Genomic DNA, 6,651 nt, shown 5'->3' with positions numbered 1-6,651 from the left:
CGTAGGTGAATTCCTCTAGGGAGGGTCTCATAGGGATTGACAATAAAGGCCAGTAGGGGACCAAACTTCAGTCCTGTCATCAGACAGAACTCCCTCTTTGAAAAGCAGGCCTTCGTTTTCCCTATTGTGAACCATAACTCTACCTTCGTGGCGTCAGGTTCGTTGATTTTGCGCAGCATTAGATTGTGCACGAGACTAGCGCAGAATAAACTCTTGTCTGCTCGACATCCATCATGTGCCCAAAGCATGTTCTTTTAAAGCTTTCTAGCTCGTTCGCTTGACACAACATCTCATGTATCACGTGCAGATGCGACCACTTATAGTGGATGTTAATGCCCGCATTGAACCCCCACCAGTGCCTCGGCACACAAAGCAAGGACTCCACGTTTTCCTGCTCTATTCCTATGCTGGCCATCTGCAACATAAAACAGATAACATTCCCATTTTAGTCATGTCAATACCATCATTGTAGATTAACAAAAAAACTAGAAGAATTTATGAGAAATAGCCCTCCTCATAAGCTCACTCAAAAAATAACCCTAGCAATATTTTTAACTGTTTTTAGACATCCTGAAACAGAATAATTAATCCAAGTGTGGAGTATGGATTATTAAATAAATCAACATATACACATTAAAGCATTACAGTTGACCAAATATAATACAGAATGAACCCATGTAGATAAATTTCATGCAGTTATGACACTCGTGCAATTTATTACAACAATAATCATGCAATGCCTAATCAATTAGTCACGTAATTACTAACATTAAATCACGCAATGATTTATAAACAAGTCACGTAATTCTAAGAACAACTAATTGAATCATGCACACCTTAACTGAAGCCATGCCTGAACAATATTCACGCAATAACATAGAAACCAGTCACACAATGACCTATCAATCAGTCACGCTAAGTTAAACCCTTTTTCAATCACGCAACCCCAACGTACCCCATGCCAAAATCCACTCACGCAAAAGGTGCCAACCACCTAAGCACGCCCTCACTCACGCAATATCTAAACCCTCAACTGAATTCCTAACACATACATATCAACCAGTCACGCATGGTCGGTCACCTTTCCACCTCAACAACACCAACAATACCACCTTCATGTTTATATTCAAAAATTTCAAACAATAAAAATATCAATATGAATATGCAATATGTATAGGTTTATGCTCAAAAACCTAAACTCTAAACATGAACAATAACCATTCTGTCAAAAACCTCCACATGGTTCAAAATAAAATAAAAAATTCATAAAAAAAATATTATACCTTTCTCAGCGTAATGTCAATTTCCTCACACTGCTCAATATGTGAACTACCTTTGTGCGAATAATAACCATTCCAAAAGGCTCCTACCACTGCCAAAATGCTCGAAAGTTGAACTGTCGAGGAATGCTTTTGCAGACTTGCTTTTGAGGATGTGTACGGTCTCTCGATGAAAACAGAAGAGTTGTGGTCCACATAAAAGACATACTTGACCCGTTAATAGGTTTCGGGTTGAGACGCAGAGCCTAGTAAATGGGTCGGTTTCATTAAGGATAATTTTGTCTAATTTTTTTTTCTCTTGGTTAAAAATAGTTAAAATTATGAGGAGGACTATTCTCAAAAATGCCTTATGCCTGAGGTCGATTTATGAAAAGTATTCTAATTTAATTGCTTCCAAAATGGGCATCATCTCTGCAACATTAGTATCCTGCACCCCAACTGGACCAAAGAACATTCCTCTTACCATGCCATTTGAGTCTCTCAAGACACCGCACAACCGGTTGATCTCGATTTTCCCCGAGTTAATCCATCGAAATTAATAAATGTTACGAATTTAAGGAACAAAAATCTTCTACCCCCTCTTTGTGCCTCCTTTCATGTCTAGTATGCAAATTTTTGTCAAGTGTCTGCTTAATATTTGTAATGTAAAATATGTTATATTCTTATCTAAATAAAGAATAAAATTAAACAGTGTTAAGTTTTTTTAAAAAATGAGTAAAACATACTGACATCTTTCAACTTTTGACTATAATTAGACGCAGGTGTATTAGTTTTCAAAATGAACAGTTCGATCCAAAAAAATATTTTTGCTGGAAATATAAGTCTTGTCATTAGTCAATCATTAATGTTTCTATTAATTTGATGACGTGGTAATATTTTTAGGATAATTTTATTTTTTATTAATTTTAAAAATTAATACTATATAAATTATCTTATTTAATTTTTAACTTTTTTTTATCTCTTTTCAAAAAAAAAAATTCTCAATCCGGTCACCTCGCGTTCAGCCACCTCACAGTCGGCTGTGCTCCCTTGTTGGAGCACATCAAGGGAGCACCAGGGAGGTTCGAGATATAGAGTGCGCCGTTAGATCTTGCAGGGGGTGATTTGCAGCTCCTTTTTTGTGATCTTTGTTTATCTGATGGGAGGCTTTCATGGTCTTGGATGGAGCTGCGGTTCTGATGTTCAACAGCATGGAAATGAGATGGCCAGCAGGAAGTGCTTACCGAAAAGCTGTTTTATGTGTGATCTTCAAGTTTAGGAAAGATGACAGAGATTTTCCCATTAGTCTTGTGTGATATTGTCAGTTGGCATATATCCACAATGAATTACTTCAATGGTGTGGAATAACAACAGGCATGAGCAGATTTATGGGGACCGTGTGAATGCTTCACAAGTTGCTGTTTGCTACGTGCCAAGGTGTTATTTGGGGAGCCATGATTGGACAATGAAGAATAAAAGTTGTCTTCGACGGCTGTGATTTTATAGTAGGCTGCCGGTTTTTGACTTTTGGGTTGCACAAAGATAGGTAGTTATGCAACAATGGTTCTTTTGTGCCGGCGGTGTTGTGGATGTGCTGGAAAACGTTGTCTTGATTTCTAGTATTAAAGTCTGATTTTTTCTAAGTTGAGTCAGGAGCAATTAGGATGGCTTTCGATGTATAGATATGACCTTTTTTAGTCCATGGGTTGCTTTGCTCCTGTTTATATATGTATAGATATGACTTTTTTTAAAAAAAAATTAATTATAAATAATATTTATATATGAAAAATAAAGAAAAAAATTTAAAAATATATAATTTTTAATAGAATTGAAGATTATAAGATGCAAATTAAAAAGATGATTATTTTTTTAATTAAAACTTTTAACATATTCCTCAACAATATAGATTTTTAAATAAAATAAATACTTTTCCATCAATTTATTAAATTAAAAATAAAAACATTTATCATGTTTTTTGTAGCATTTTTTTTGTTTAAAATCTAAATATTGAAACTCATAAAAAATAAATTTTCATGTTTCAACTCAAAAAACAAATAAAAAATAATTTTTTTAATAATTAATTAGAATTAAACTTATAAAAAAGTATATCAATTATATCATACTATACATCTCAGTATCATAAATATATATGGTATATTATATGATACACTGTTAATAATTAATCAAACATGATACAGTTATAAATATATATCATTTTTTACTAATACCGTGACATATGGTATTGTGTAAAGTAGATAATAATAACTATAGCCACCACCTGATAGCAGAAATGAAGTACAAACCACGAGTCTCTTCCACTTGGCGCAAGAATGGCAAGCACCATTTAACGACACCTGCATTGGTCCGCCGCGTCTTTATAAGTGCACTACTCTCATCCAATCTGGGGTCCAAGTGCCGGTCCGCAAGGACGTTGAGGTCCAAGTCTTTCGTGGGACCTACGAAGGACCGAAGGCCAAGTGGCTCAGTTAATCGGCTCAAGTGGGTGCATTAAATGCGAGAAAGTTAACAGTTCGACCGTGAATGGCGGAATCAACCGGTCCAAGGGGGTCATTACCAAGCTGAGGCTCGACGACAAAGATAGGAAGTCGTTGCTAGATCGTAGGCTAAAGGACGTGCTATTGCAAATAATTATTTACTGCTGAGGATATCATGTTGAGGAATCTAGGACTTACCATGAAAAGATAAATTATAGGATGAAAACTTTTTAATTTTATTTTTTTAAGCTTGGTGGTGTTTAATTTTATTCTTTGTTTGGATACGAGAAATCTGCTAAGATTTACCATGTACTAGGCTTTTTTTCTTCCACTTTGAATTCACATGTCTTTAGGTACAATACAAGATCTAGAAAGTAAACTCATATTAGAAACAAAGACTGACTAAAGACTCGTGTTCACAATCTTTAATTCTTTTTTGTTTTGATTTCTCGTAAGATGGCTATAAATAGGGACAGCATATGAGCAAATGCCATATCTACCCAAGAAATTAAGCTTTTAGAAAGCTGTAGCTTAATCATGGCATACAATGCAATTTCGTTCTTGTCATTCTGCACCCTCCTTGTCCTTCCCTTGCTGTTTCAGGCTACTTTAGCAGACTCAAAAGACAAAAAGCCATACCCATTTGATTTTCTCAAGCACCTCCAAGGGTGCCACAAGGGTGACAAGGTTAAAGACATACGTAAGCTCAAAAAGTATCTCGAACAATTCGGTTACTTGAGCTATAGCAAGAACAAAACTCATGCCAATGATGATGATTTCGATGATCTCCTGGAGTCTGCCATCAAAACTTACCAGCTAAATTTCCATTTGAATTCCAATGGAGCTTTGGACACCGAGACAGTATCAAAGATGATGATGCCTCGATGTGGGGTAGCAGATATCATCAATGGTACATCTGGGATGCGTTCTGGCAAGAAAAAGCCCCACCGAGCTGCAGGCTCTAAATCTATCCATGAAGTATCCCACTATGCTTTCTTCCCACGAAGCCCTAGATGGCCACCTTCCAAGTCCCATCTCACCTATGCATTTCTTCCAGGGACTCGTGCCGATGCTGTGAACCCCGTTGCAGGAGCTTTCCAAACATGGGCTGCAAATACACACTTCAGATTTTCGAGGATTGACAACTATAGAGATGCTGATATCACTATTGGCTTCCAACGTCGAGATCATGGAGATGGAAACCCTTTCGACGGCCCTGGTGGAACATTAGCTCATGCTTTCGCACCAACTCTTGGAAGATTCCACTATGATGCAGATGAAACATGGTCTGTAAGTGCTAGGCCAGGCACTATGCACTTGGAGACTGTTGCATTGCATGAAATTGGACACCTTCTCGGTTTGGGTCACAGCTCGATTGAGAATGCCATTATGTACCCAAGCATCACGGCAGGAACATCCAAGGGTTTGGCTAGGGATGATATTGAAGGAATCAAGGCTCTATATAACAGATGAGAAGTTATCAAGTGAAATCTTATGCATTAATATTGCATTTTCGAGGCAATTTAATCATGAGAGATTTTGTATTTTCCGTTTCGATTATAGTTAAAGTCTAGTCCATTAGAATAAGTCATTTCTGACAAAATAATTACAGGAAAAAAGGGTCAGTCTTTCTGTTTTTCTTTTTGATTATAGTTAAAGTTAATTCTATTACTTGTCTCTATACAATTTTCTAGATTAATTTTCAGTTTGGTTTTGGAGCTTGGATCTACGGTTATCAACTTGACTTCTTCATCATGATCAATGGATTGCTTTCAGAAGTATGCTTCTACATTTATTTATCCAAATGAAGAGGTCCCTTTTTCCTACCCTTCTAAAAAAAGTTCAAAATTCAAATTTATATGTTATTATATTTTTCGAAATTAGTAATAAATATGATTTAAAGGTAAATTTCTAAATATTTGTTGTATAAAATGACCTCCCTAAATATGAAGGAAAAGACTTTGTAAGTCGATAGCATTTTGGAAATGGGAATGGCCAACATTGATCATTCAATGAAATTAAGACATCTTAAATTTTGTATGTGCCTAAAGACTGGGGCAATTCGAAGTTTGAAGGTCTTTAATCTTTGCAAATGTTAGTTGGCTGCAAATTTATTAACATAAATTTCAAAATGAGAAAGGTAAACACATATATTTGATGGCTATGACAGATAGATTAATTATAAAAAATAATTGTCATTATATATATTAAAGGAAATAACATTTCTTAAAAATAATTAGCCTTTTACTTCTTAATTATTAGTAGGTTTTTGACATGGAAGAGAAAAATCTATTAGACGTCAAGGAAGAGAGAATATTTGTCAAGGAAGTAGACTGCTCCTTATTGGAAATGTATTGGTCGACAATAAGGTGGAAGTCTTTATGGGATTATTAAGAAAGAAGAAGACTTTGTCTAAGTCAAATAAAATATGCCAATAGACCACATTTGATAGAACTAAACTCTTGCAAAAATTGGAAAGCTTAGTGGTAGAAGACCTCGCAAATGTAGAATAAAACAAACCGAATTTCAAAATTTTTAATGATGAAGTCCTTAAAATCTGACCGAATAAGGTCTTGGAGTGATGAACATGAAGGCTCCTGCCAGTACAATAATAATCATGGGCTTAGTTTTATTCACGAGAGATAACTTTACCAATACCCAACAAACCACAGTCAAAAATTGACTGAATACCAATAAAAACGTAATGGCAAACGAAGGGAGAGGGAAGCAAAGAAGCACAAATGGCAAGCCCTGAGAACAGAAAACAAAAAAAAAAAAAGTGAGAGATGTGAAAAACTCAAAATATCCTTCTAAAATCACCAGAATACCTAGACGAGAGTCACACTATGAAGGGGTCTGTACATGAGATTCTTTATATTAAAATAACATGTGATCTT

General features: G+C 35.5%; 1 pseudogene; it reads left to right on the top strand.

The window, feature by feature from the left end:
* The first annotated feature begins 4,235 nt into the window (after positions 1-4,235).
* Positions 4,236-5,459, top strand: LOC18586793 (metalloendoproteinase 2-MMP pseudogene; annotated as a pseudogene).
* The last annotated feature ends 1,192 nt before the right edge of the window (positions 5,460-6,651 follow it).

Source organism: Theobroma cacao, chromosome 10, assembly GCF_053813885.1.
Source record: "Theobroma cacao isolate CCN51 chromosome 10, ASM5381388v1, whole genome shotgun sequence".
NCBI lineage: Eukaryota > Viridiplantae > Streptophyta > Magnoliopsida > Malvales > Malvaceae > Theobroma > Theobroma cacao.
This window is presented reverse-complemented; position numbering and strand designations above follow the sequence as displayed.